This window comes from Martes martes (assembly GCF_963455335.1).
Source record: "Martes martes genome assembly, chromosome: 14".
NCBI lineage: Eukaryota > Metazoa > Chordata > Mammalia > Carnivora > Mustelidae > Martes > Martes martes.
Window position 1 is genome coordinate 4,148,545 of NC_137902.1, and position 13,371 is coordinate 4,161,915.

The 13,371-nt window shown below is 52.0% G+C and overlaps 1 long non-coding RNA gene across 1 annotated transcript; it reads left to right on the forward strand.

The window, feature by feature from the left end:
- Positions 1-1,533: 1,533 nt before the first annotated feature.
- LOC308354886 lies at positions 1,534-10,118 on the forward strand. The gene is made up of 3 exons (XR_013967913.1): positions 1,534-1,628; positions 3,776-4,005; positions 8,484-10,118. It is a non-coding gene; the product is annotated as an uncharacterized lncRNA (long non-coding RNA).
- Positions 10,119-13,371: the final 3,253 nt, after the last annotated feature.

A 13,371-nucleotide genomic window follows, 5' to 3' on the forward strand; every position in this document is an offset into this window, starting at 1 on the left:
CCAGAAGTAAATCCCATTTGGTCATGGTGTATAATCCTTTTAATATGCTGCTGGATTTGATTTGTGAGTATTTCGTCAAGAATTTTGGCATCAACATTTTATTTCTGGTAGTGACTTGGTCTGGCTTTGGTATCAGAACAATGTTGGCCTCATACGGTAAGTTGGGAAGTATTCTCTCCCCTCCAAATTTTGGGAAGGTTTTCAGAAGAATTGGTATTAGCTCTTCTTTAAATGTTTAATAAAATTTACCAGTGAAATCATTAGATCTAGGGTCTTTCTTCCATGGGAGATTTTTGGTTTCTGATTCAATCTCCCTATGAGTTGTAGGTCTGTTCAGAGTTTCTATTTCTTTGTGATTTGGTCTTGGTAGGTTTTGTGTTTCTAGGAATTTGTCTGTTTCATCTAGTTTGTCCAATCTTTGGTGTGCACTTGTTCACAGTACGCTCCTCTAATCCTCTATATTTCTTTAGAATAGGTAGTTATACACCATTTTCATTTCTGACTCTAGTAACTTGAGTCTTTTCTTTTTTCCAGTCTATCTAGCTAAACGTTTGTCAATTTTGTCAGTCTTTTCAAGGACTTAAATTCTATTTCATTAATTCTCTCTATCGTGTTTCTATTCTCTATTTCATTTCTTTCTGCTCTAATTTTTATGATTTCCTTCCTTCTGCTAGTTTTGGGTTTGCTAAGTGCCTCTTAATCATGGAATATTTCACACAGATATTTTTAAAGCTTACCACATGATTGCCTTGCAAATATTTTATTTTACTGTCTTGGAGTTAACACACAGTCTCATTGTCAAATTCACCTCCTTCCGATGTAGCAAATACCTTCTCTCTTACAAATGTAAACCTTAAAGAATCTACTGTGTCTAACTTGTATCAAATGGCTTCACTGGAAGAATATTTTCAAAGCAAACAAAACATCTGGCTCATTCAGAGTTTTGCTCTTTCCTTCCACTGCTCTCCTTTAAGTGAGTAGCTGCCAGCAAGGTCACCCCCAGGATCCTCACCTCCTTGACTGTTGCCCCAGTTTGGTGGGTCAACCTCTGCCCACAGGATCTGAGGCACCAACTCCACTCCACCAGTCGGTGTTCAGTCCCACTCAACAGGCAAACATTTTGAGCAGCGTGTGGACGATCTGGAGACCATTTTAGCACATCCCTCCCAGATCTGCACATGCATTGATCAGAAGTGTGTGGGTGTGCAGGCTAACCCAGTTCCCAATTGTCCAGAAATTATCATTTCTGTAATGATTTTTGTAATTATCCCAGCATAGAAATAGTGTTTTATCTGGCTCAACATCAGCTCCGTTCCCCTGGTGACAGAAGAGGTAAAAATGAGCCTAAAGGGCAGATTTCTCAACCCTCAGCCTGCCCCACCTGGCCGCACCCCCCCAACCCCCCCACAAACAGGTGGCCCAAGTTGCTGTAACTGGCTCCCAGATTCTGCGCGCAGCCCAGCGGCTGAAACCCAGCCAACGGCACTATCTATTTTAGTAACTTGCCCTTTCGCAGCCTCCAGCTTGTCTCCCAGCTCCCCGAAGTACAGACTTTTCACCGTGCCTGCTGCGCCATGGACTTATTTCAAAAAGACAACCAGGCCGGGCTAAATCCATTTTGTAACAAGGTAAAAATTCCTGCTCTCTATTAAGACTCTTTGCTTTCTTCTGGGGCCAACATCAGGAGAAAGGGAGGCAGAGGTTGGGAAGGAAGGAGGCAAATGAAAGGACCGGTGTATTTCTAGAAGTCAGACTCACAAGCTGCTGTTTCTGCCCACGCCTGTCATCTGCAGGATGAGCCATTTGCCTGGGGAGTTTTACAGGGAGCAGCAAAGCTCTGTATTCTGCTGATTGGCTGCTGAGCGTCCCTCCTATCCAGACACCTGTAAGGGGCCCAGAAGGCCGCGATGTGGTTACATGAGGCTCTGTGAAGGCTGACACTTGCTAGCACAAATGTGTGTTTAATTTATTATGTGACCACTTCAATTGGATTGCAGATATCGGGTGAATGGCTGGCTGGATTTGCATACCTTATATTTACAACTGGCAGATAAAAAACTCCTCTGAGGTAGGGACTGCGGGTGCATCCATTAATAAATCACTAGCAGAGGAAGGAAAAATCAGAAAGAGTTTCAAGGCTCATATTAGAAATAATTATGCTCAGAAATATAAAAGCAAAGCTATATGGGGAGATGACCGCAAGCCCTCGGGATTCCTGGTTCTCCTCCCTATGAGAGCGCAGAGGGGTCCTCTCCCTCTTTACCTTCCCAAGGGACTGATGGTTGGTGGGGGCAGCGAGGGGGTGGGGGGAGGCACTGTGGGAAGGATACATTCAAATGGAAGCCCCCAAGATGGGGACCGCACATCCAAGAGGTCAAGCAGCAGATGGTATTCTCAGATGCCTGTGGCATCTGCTGGCCTGGCCCCCCAGATGACCTGGGGGGTGGCTCCAGGGGGTTGGACCAGGGGAGATATGCCTGTGCTTCCAAAGGTCACTCATAGAGCTGCTATAAGGGATCACGGGGAAGTCGGTCCTGTGTAGAGGGAAACCAACTGCACCTCTCCCTGCAGTCTCCATCCCGACTTGAGGCAAGGAGGCAGCTGGCCTTCGGAAAGATCCAAGTTCCCTTTCCAGGCATCGTGGGCCCATGCCCATCCCCATGCCGGACACTCCCTGTGTTGAGAAGCGGGGGGAGAGGCAGCAGCCATAGGCTGAGCAATAAGCAGTTCCTTGACCTTGAGGAAGAGTCTTTGCGGCCCTGAGCACAGAGGTTTGGGGCTCAAGTTCAGAGCTGGGAGTGGAACAGCCGACCAGTGTCCGGCCTCAGTCCCTCCCAGTGGTTCCGCAGTGCTTCTGGCCCCTCTTAGGTCTTTTTCTCTCTACATCTAGGCTCTCCCAGCTAAATTCTTTGAGCTGAACTGGGTCAGAAGAAATGACACGGGAAGAGGGTAACCAAGCTACGACACATTCACTAAGGGCCCCGTGGAGTCCATTTGAACTCTTGGGACGTGGGGTTTTACCTGCTTCCCATAGGGGCGTTCTTATCTGTTAGGTAGAACATACTCTACCCGATCGTACAGACCTGACCGAGGAAGGCCATAACTCAACCAGGGACAAGGAAAACCAAGACATACTCTAGAAAACCTCCGCAGCCTTAGACGGCTGGGCATGAGGGCTCTGCAGTGCTCATGCGGAGACAGCTCTCCTCAACAGGTTTCTAGGATGCACTCGTCCCCATCCCAGCGGTTCCTGGGGTCCTGACTGTAGGACACAGAACAACACACAATAAAACCCCAACTTTCTTTCCTTGGGAGCAGAAGCCACGAAAACACAATCCTACCCCTGGAAGAGTGAAGTTGGAAGGCAAGTATCTTGGTTTTCTTCTTTGGTTTTAAACCAGCCGCTGACACAGGGAGAAGGTGAAGTCCCCTGACCAACCCCGGTGTCAGGAGGATAGCCCTCGAGCACTTTTAGCCTCTCTGATTCGCAGACGGGAAAGGCTGCTGTGTCATGGAGCACAAGGCTGTCACCCCCGAGCTGTAATTTCTGGGATTCCCTCTTAGTATCATTCCAAAATTAAAAAACAGAACTGGTAGGTCCCCCAGTCCCCAGGACTCTGGTCAGAGTCCCCGTTCTTGCTTTGAGCCTAAGCTCACCGATACGTTGTGTATTCTCCTCCCCAAGGACACTCAGTTGAGAAGTTGCTTGTCCACAAAGTCTAAACACTTTCTTTTTCGTCTATTTGCTTTCTTTCTCAAATCTTAAATCCTGCAGATTGTACCAATACGTGATACTCCCTCTGCACCCCTCACCCCCATGTCCAGAGAAGCAGAGCTGTGCACGAACGAGGCGCGGCACCAGGGTCAAGTGGAAGGAGGGAGCCTTGCCACCAGCACCAGGTGTGGGGACTGCCCAGGAAGAGCGGGACCGGCGGGGGAAGCTGAGGCCACAGGAAATGGCAGCAGAGCACAGTGAGGAGTCTTCTCCTGGTGGCGAACCAGCAGGTAAGGGGCATGCAGGAGACTCAGCCACAGCGCCCCACCCCAGCCATGATCCTACCAGACTTAACGTCTCTCTGATGGTCCTGCCCTCCAACGGTGCTGTCCCTCTAGCCTGCTTCTTCCCTCCCCAACGCCCTAACGTGTGACCCGATGGAGGCCCATAGGTCTCTCTCACATCTACCCTTTCTCTATGTGTCTGCGGAGCCAGCAGGAGTCCAAGCCACCAGCACGGCATGCTGTCCTTTTGAAACGGCCCCCAGCTGAGCCCCCACTGTTCCTCGGGGCCAGTCTCTGCATCACGTTCCACTCTGAGGCCAAAAGGACCTTTCTACAGCTCAGGTGGTTAGATTCAGCAAATAAAAACTCAGGATGTTCTGTTACATTAGAATTTCAGATAGATCATGAATATGTTTAGTGTAAGTACGTCTCACGCACATACCGCCCATGAATTTCCCTCCTAGCTATAAACCCAAGACAAACACAGACACGTTTCCATACAAACACTCATATATAAATGTTTGTAGCAGCATTATCCATAATGGACAAACGCTGGAAACGATGCAAATGTCTACCAACAGATGAGTGAATACACGTGATGTGGTACATCCATACAATGCGATATTACTCAGCGACACACACACATGTAACATGACTGAATCTTGAAAACGCTACACTGAGCAAAAGAAGCCAGTTACAAAAGACCACATAGTATGTGGAAGTCCAGACTACAGAAATCTGTAGAGAAAGAGAGAAGATTAGTGGTTGCTCTGGGCTGGATCCAGGTCGGCAGGGCTGGGAAGATGGGCAAATGTTGGCTAAGGGTACATGTTCCTTTGGGGTTTCTTAGGCAAAGAATATTTTCTCAAATCAACTGTGGTGATGGCTGTACATGTGTGACTTTTCCAAACACATTGAAGTCCACACGTGACATGAGTGGATCGCAGGTTATGAGAATTCTATCCCAGCAAAGCGGTGTTGGAGTGGAGGGAGATTACATCCCATGAAATATTTGGCATATACTTAAACTAAAAATTTGTTTCCTCCTCATCGGAATATCCCATCTTACTGGGCGTCCTGCGTTTACCCGGCAACCCTGCTTATAGCAGACAACAGATCCTGTCCCTCTCTTGCTTGGATTTTTTTGAGGACCTGCTTTGTAATGGAGAAGAATTCACAACCCTTAAAAATCTTCAAGACCAGGAATGACCTTGCCACCACCCTCCCTCTCACTAGCCCTCAGGCAACATCCTTCTCCCTGTGCCCCAAACGGGGCTGCAGGTCAGTGTTTCTGGCTAGAAGCACTCCTTGTGGACTCAGCATCTTTTTTGCAGGTGGTTCCCTCCCTGCAGTACCCACCCCCACCGGCGCAGACCGCGAGCCGTGCTGGGGATCCCTTATGTTCCTCCCGTGAAGGTTCTGGTGAACGAAGGTGCCAGAGGTGATTAACACAAAGAAATAGAGGGAGCATCACGGTGAAATTTTCTAACCTGGGATGATCATTGTTAAGTCCTGATGTCGAGGCTTTGTCTCCCGATACGGTGTTTATCCAGCACCTTCAGGGTGGATTTGGCATGGATCATAGATTCTGGCCTTCTTTTGGGGGGCTACTCATTTCTAGTGGGTAGGTTGCTGTCCCTGCCCCTGCTGGACCCCATTGTCATTCTCCATCCCAGCACCCTCCCGGGGTGACCGTTTCATGGATCCTGCACCCCCACCCCCCCAGGTGAAGACGCCATCACACCCTTGCCCTGGGCCCCCTCACACCCCTGCTCCCCACACAGGTGCTGTGCGCCCTCAAACGGCTCATACTCCTGGAGTCCTGGAACAGTGTCCGACACTCTGGAAGCGTTTGCTTCCAGCAAACAGCCGCTCTGGAAGTGTTTGCTATTACAAGAGGAGGAGGTCAATAGATGCTTTTTAAGCCAAGTTCCTGAGAAACGGGGGAAGGCTGAGTCGGCCCCCATCACCAGCCGTAGGAAGCAGCAGGTGGAAACAGCCCCCAGGGAGGGAGAACAGGCAGGGCCTGGAGTTTCTGAGGCATGTGCCTCATGGGCACAGTCATGAAGCTTCATGGTCACCCCGTGAGCGGCAAGCCAGGCTCAGTCCGAGAGCATCCATGCCACCATCGCGTCTCCAAAGTCTCGCCAACCTTGGCCAACACGGAAGAGCCCCCTGTCTACACTCCCCGAGTTTCCCCTGCAGGCGGAAGTCGGAAACGAGCACGAAGCTCCAGGATCTGAACCACTCTGCTTGTACACACTCACCCGTCCACAGCTGCACTTAACGTTTCTTCTAGATTGTTCTACTTCAGCCCGTGAAATGATAGACCACTCTAGTTTCTGGGTCTCATAAATCCAAGAAGAGGAGACCACATTTTAACTCTCACTTCATCAAGGGGCCCAAAATAATGCTTATCCTCAGATCTCCTCTATGAAATGTGCCAAGTTCTACCTTGATGCCTCTATTTAAATCATTTGCATGCTTAAGAGAGAAAAACTTTTGCACAACAGAAAAATCAATAGAATTTTTTTCTTAAAATGTGAGAATGTTCAAAAATGAAACCATCACCAAGTAATGCACAAGCAGGCAGAGCACAGAGCTGACACTTCTCGAAACCCCTCACCAGATCCCTCTCCACATGGCACCCTACCCGGCCCCGAGCACACAGTGCCCTCCCCACAGGAGATAAGGTGGGAACCAACATTAAATCCATCCACAGGAGACCTATGAAAAACTACACTAGAAAAAAAAAAAAAAGTCCTGCGTATTAGAAGTAAACTCTTCCCATTTTTTTCAAGGTTAGGAATTTCATTACTGATGCCCCATTTATTTTTCTTTAAATCACTTTTTGGATAGAAGGTCACCAGAACTATTTTAAACACACACACACACACACACACACACACACAGCAAAAACCACAACAAATTTCTGTACGAATGGCTCCTCTCAAAAAGGGTTCAAGGTAACTTGCCGTCACTAAAGCTCACGGAGACGCTTGGTCCTGGAGAAAGGATACAACATGGCATGGAAAACAGAGCAGCCCATGGTGGGAGGCACCTCCACATCCTTTCTTCTCTCATGAGCATTTGTTCAAATAGTATTCCCATCGTGTGGCCTTCGTGGGTTGGTTAGAGGCAGCATCGAGCATCTCATGGAGCCTAAGAGAGAGAAGCAACGTTTCCTTTGAAACAGCGATGTGAGTAAAATCTTGACCGTCGATAGTGACAAATGGCTTGGAGCAAGAAGTAAATCTCCCAAAGCAAACTCCTCCATGCGGGACCCGCTCAGCCACGAAGCCACGAAGGAGGATATGGAAGAACCTGTGGACGAAGTGAACCTGAGAGGAAGAGAACGTTCTCATCCTCGTTCCAGGTGCTCACCAGCTTCTGAGCGAGGAGGAACTGGAGGCCAGGACCAGGATCTTCTGCACAGCATTTATAACGTACCGTCTGTGAGAATTTAGAATGACTAGTTGTGGTTCTGAGAAAAAGGCAACATAATTCTTCCTTGAAGATACCTGACAATGATCACTTTTTACCTTGCTGGGGTTTCTTCTTCCAAATTGCAACCGTGATGGCAAACTTCCAGAAGTAGTGGGGTAGGGGGACGTCTGACCCAGGAGAGCAGGGGGAGCTGCTGCGGGAATTTCCAAAGGGGTCCACTGGACCCCTGATGGGGGACTGGGAGTGAGAGCTGCTTATGCCACCGCTGCCACTGACCAGGAGGACCCTATGCCTTGTGACCTTGGTGTCAGGAAGGACGCTGTGCACCTGTGTGGGGCCCTTCCCTCTCCAGCGCCCCGCACTGCCGCGGGGAGCCCAGAGCTCCAGCATCCTTAGCTCACGGCTCCCCATCAAGCAGGACGGTTTAAGCAGGTATCCCCTCCCGGTATAAACAGAATATTTAATTTTCTTTTTTAATCATCACTTTTGAGCCAGAGGCGTGCGCGTTTCCAAGCACTCAGTCACTGAAAGGTGTGGAAGACAAGGCTTGAGGCGTTTAGAAGCTTTTCAAAATTAAGTCTTTTCATTTTCCTTCCATCATCCTTACCTGGGGTTTCCTGTCACCACTGATCCATGGGAAACTGGGAAATTGTTGGAGCAGACGAAACACCCCAAACGCTCATTCGTTATCCTCAGGAAAGTGATCGAGCAGAGAATGGCAAAGGGGCTCCAATAATCTTCCGAGCGGCCATTTGTAGAAAATCCGGGGGCAATCCGTTTTTTAAAAAATTCTCTTCCTCTAATGAGTTGAAAATATCGAATATTCAAGCTGAGGGAATAGCGATCCTAATGGAGGCAGGATGGATGGCCAGGCGAAGGTCGCGGCAGACTGCCGCTCTCCCACCCTCGCACGTCGAGGGTTCACGCTGCCCCTCCAGACTCATCTCCTGCCTCCACTCCGGGCTGTCCAGCGCACGGTGCCTCATTTGTTACAACATAAAAGTCCCCTTAATATTTTTTATCATTTCACATCACAGGCACGTAATGACACCCCTAGGAACAACCTGTCCGCCCGTGTATGTTTTTAGCATCGCTGGCGTCTCCTGCAATTCTGTGAAGCTGGGAATGAGCCCTCGCCTGCTGGGGAGAAGGGACAAATCACTCACTGGTTGTCACCCCCATCTGGCCCCATTGGTGGCTACGGCTCGACGTGGCTCAGCCTCCGTGACGGGGTCAGGCTCTGCGTGGGGTTGGGGCCAGCCCTGTGCTGTCGTACGCAGCAAGTCCGGGCACCCATCGTCTGAGACTCTCGGTGACGCAAGCCCTCCAGCCTCATCAACCCCAAAGTTTTACAAGTTGGGGGTCCACCCAAGTGTTGTCGCCAAGCAGGAAGTACTACACAATACCTCCCCTGGGGAGGAAAAGCCCACATGACCCCAGCAGCTTTCTAGTCATTTTCATACATGCCCTCAAAGATTTTGTTTTTTGTTTTGTTTCTGTTTTTGTTTTTATTTTCCTTAAGCCTCTTTTGCTTAAGGTAACAAAAATGCTGGGGCTCTCCTGGGATTTTGAAGATTTTATTTATTTATTTGACAGACAGAGATTACAAGTAGGCAGAGAGGCAGGCAGAGAGAGAGGGAGGAAGCAGGCTCCCCGCTGAGCAGAGAGCCCGATGCGGGGCTCGATCCCAGGACACTGGGATCATGACCTGAGCCGAAGGCAGCGGCCTTAACCCACTGAGCCACCCAGGCGCCCCTCTCCTGGGATTTTGATGTTAAGTGATTTTGCAGCGTTGCTGTGGACTCTATGAGCCCCTGTCAGCTGGGTTGTCTGGGGCACCCAAAGTGCGTCTCCAGTGATGCACTTTGTCATTCACCATTTTGAGACCCACTGGCTCCCACTTATCTCCTGCTCCACCAGGAGCTGCACGCGACACTGTCTCTCGCGGTACACGGCAGGCAGCGTCTGGGCCACCAAAGCGGTTCTCGGCCTGGGCACTCCCCACCCCTTCCTCTGATGGCCACTCCGGCAAGGAATTTCTACCGGGCTAAGTGGCCCTCCGGATGCAGAGAACATCCTTTCACATTGGAGACCCTTACCTCCAGCAGACCCGTGCCCGCACCTCACCTGCCTCCGCCTGGCTCTCTGGGTGAACCTCGGGTGCCTCCCAGCCCGTGGCTTTGTTCCAGGGACACACACACTGAACGCCACCCCTGGTTTGGCCCCTGCCTCGAAGAGGATCAGCGTACCCCTTCCAGAAAGGGACTCGGGAGAGAGAGGAGTACAGCGCACAGGAAGGAGACTGATCAATGCCACGAATGATGGCTCCCGCCACCTTACAGACAACAATGACTGAAAACGGAAAGCAGGACATGACTCATTTCTCCTACAAAAATGTTGCCAGGAGCCAGGTACGACTATGACAGAAATGATCAAATCGCAGGTTAAAAAAAAAAAAAGAGTGTCACGATTAACCAAATAAGCTTGGAGAAGGCCTGGTTCCCACCTTCCTTCCCCAGGCCCTCCCACCCAAGAAGGTACCGAACTTGCTCTTAGAAAGGCGTGAAAGCAGGGGAAGAATGACAGAAGCAAGACGCGGAGAAACACATAAAGCACGCAAGATCACAGGCACATAAAACACATCAAAATAAATCTGTCATATTACTATATTTACTTCTTTGTCCCTCTTCTGCCGGCTGCCTGTGCCATAAATCTCCCCTGGAGGAAGGGGAGGTGGGAGCGCAGGTAACATATCCTGAGATTTCAAACATAAATATGGAGTTGTGGGGGAAGGCGGGCAGCCGGGAAGGCGTCGGCTCCTTTGATAAGTTAATACGCCCTCATAGCATAAGGCACCGCGAGCTTGACATTTGAATCATTTATGGCTTGGGGGGGAAATGGCAGCAAGCAGCCTTATTTTTTTCTGGAAAAGAACCCACATGTCTTTATAAGCAGTGAGAGTGTCATTGATGGCGCTCGGGAGCCTTTCCATTTCGGCCATAAACCATGTGTTTGGGAGCCAGGCCATTTCTGTCGAGGAGTGAGCCCGCCGGCCCCGAGCTCTTTGTGCCCGAGGCCCGCGGCCCACCTCGGCCCAGCACGGTCATGGTCATGGCAAGGCCCGGCAGCACCGGCGTGGCCCACGACCTTCCCTCCCATCAGGTGGCTGCAGTCTTGGCAGGGCGGGCAGTCCGGAGGATCCTGGGAAGCACAGTCACTATATTCAGCGGCTGAAACCCACTGGCCGGGATTGTCTCCAAATCCCTCCCATCGGTCAGTTCATTCCCGCGGAGAGGGAGGCCCGGCCCGGCCCGGAGTGGAATCTTTGCGACGTGGCCAACCTGACAGCGTTGCTAACACGAACCCCCTCCCTGCGTGGGTGCCTGAGCGATTCCGTCTCCACACCCCCCCAGCCCCAGCTGTGTTTACGCCACCCTCCACCTGACCTTCCCAGAGCACCGGATATGAGCCCAGCCCGGGACCCGCACCCCGCCCCCTGCCCCCGTCGTGCACCCAAACCATGGCGGCAGCTGTGCCACATCTGCGGGCGGGGGGGGGGGGGGCCAGAAGGCACAGGGAGGCGGAGGGCTGGGGGAGCGGCGGCTGTGGCAGACTGGATCCTCTTCCCCTGAACTCTGTGTCAGGGGCCAGCCTCGGGGCTGGGTGCCCGAACCCAGCCCCGCGCCGCCGCACACAGGGAGCAAAGTGAAGAGACCGGGGTGGGGTTCAGCACGCTGGCCAGCGCCAGGCCTCCCCCGGGGGTTCGCTCTTCCCGTATCTCTCCCTGACAGCCACCTGTTTCCCCGGTAGCGCAGCTTGCCGGCCATGTCCCTCCGCGCGCTACCAGAAGTTCATCCCCGCAGCGGCCCCATCTGTCCCCAAATTCTGCAGGCACCTCCCTCGCCTCCAGGCCTGTGGGTTCTCGCTTCCAGGGCTGTGGATCTGGGGAAGCCAGCTCCTTGCTTGCTCTCCACCTGCCCTCCGCCTGCAACGCTGAGATGCTGCCTTCTCCTCCCGCTCCGGGGCAGCCTAGACATCCTGCAGCCAGGGGGCTTCTTCCCCACGTGCCCCGGGCCGCTCATGACGCTGCACAGCGTGCCCCTCTGCCACTTGCAGCAGCACTCAGCCTGCCCGTCCCCGACCCACCCCTGCCCTCTGGCTCACACTTGTTCCAGGCCACTCCCTCCTCTGTGACCATGGACACTGAGCCTGCTGCACCAGCCAGCACACACAACTTGGCTCTCACTCCTGCTCCCTCCGTGGCATTGGCTCTGACAGCAAGGCCACCTTCCTGCTGTGACTTCTCCTCTGGCTTCAAGCTAGGTAGGACCCTCCTAGCGGGACTTCCCTAGATTCTTCTCAACACCGGACTAACCGTCTGAGGCCTCGCCTCTCCAAGTGTGTCCCAGGCACCAGCAGGGAGCTCTAGGAAATGCAGAGTTCATCCCCTTCCCCAGACACACCAAGTCCAAGTCTGCATTTTAGCAGGATTCCCGGGTGATCTGAGCACACAGTAAATTCTAGAAAGGGCTATCTTAGGGCAGCATCTCCAGCCTTAGATAATCACAGACATCGCCTGGGGCATCAGGAGGTCCCCTCCTCCAGAGGGAGAGGGTGATCCTTGCGTGGTGCCTTCGAGGTTCTCACCCTCCTCTCCCTGCACAGCCTGCTCCCACGTCCCCGGGGTTTCACCAGCCCTCCTGCTGGCTGATGCTCAGACACCTGCTTCTGCAGCTCACACCTGTCTCTCAAATCCCATCTATTCAACTGTATCAGTGTCCTGGGGCTACCAGTTGGGTTGCTGAAAACGGTAGAAATTTGTCTCACAGTTCTAGAGGCCAGAAGTCAGAAATCAAGGTGTCGGTAAGGCTGCTTCCTCCTAGCTTAGCTCCTGGCTGCTGCCAGGCATCCTTGATGTGGCTCCGGTCCCTGCATCTGTGGTCACGACGTGTTCTCCCTGGGTCTATATGCAGGTCTCCCTTCCCTTTCTCGTATAAAGCCACCAGTCACTAGACCCAGGTCCCTCCAGCCCAGGACAATGTCATCTTAACTTGATTGCATCTACAAAGACCCTGTTTTTCAAGTAAGGTCATATTCACAAGAGCCAGGGTTAGAATTTGCACCTCTCACTTCGGGAGAAACAGTTCAACTCACAACAGCATCCACCTGTGCTGGGTGATCTCACAAGCTCCTTAAATCAGACATGTCCTAAGGTAAACTCAGCACTACCTCTCTGGGACCTGCTCCGGCTTCTGTCCTCTCACCCCAGCAAAAGAACCTGCCAGCCACGAAGACCTGGCCATCAGTTTTGCCATCAGGTCACCTTTCTGTCTCTCTGTTCTGTCTACCCCTTCTCAGGTTAGAGTTCCACCATCTGTCACCAGAGTCATGGTCCCTACTTATCTTGGTCTCCCGCCGGCCAGGTCAGCTCTCTCTACTCCATTACAGACCAGTTCTCTTGTGAGGCACCGATCTAAAAACCATCTTCCATGATTCTGATGGAAGACCAGACTCCTCCACGACGTTTTCTAAACCCAAGATGCCCTGCCCAGCCCCCACCTGCCCCCGACTTGCCTCTCCTTATGGCTTCACCTCTTCATAGTCCACACCCCAGGCACTGCCTCAGCTCCCGACACGGACTCTGTCTCCTGGAAGCTAGCACTTCCTTATCTTCCAGGCTCCAGCTTGCACATCACCTCCTCCGGGAATCCGTCTGAGGCTCGAAGGCGCTTGGGCATCTCTCTACTTCACTTCTGAAGCATCAGGTACTCAGTCCCAGCACAGGCTTCCCTTGCCTGATTCCTGTTCCGAGCATCGCGCTACGTGACAAGGGTCATTAGGATGGGGCGTGGCGCCCATGCAACCCAGGGCCCCTGTGCCTGGACAGCCCTGGACCTGAGAGGCGCTCAGGTGTTTGTAAACTGA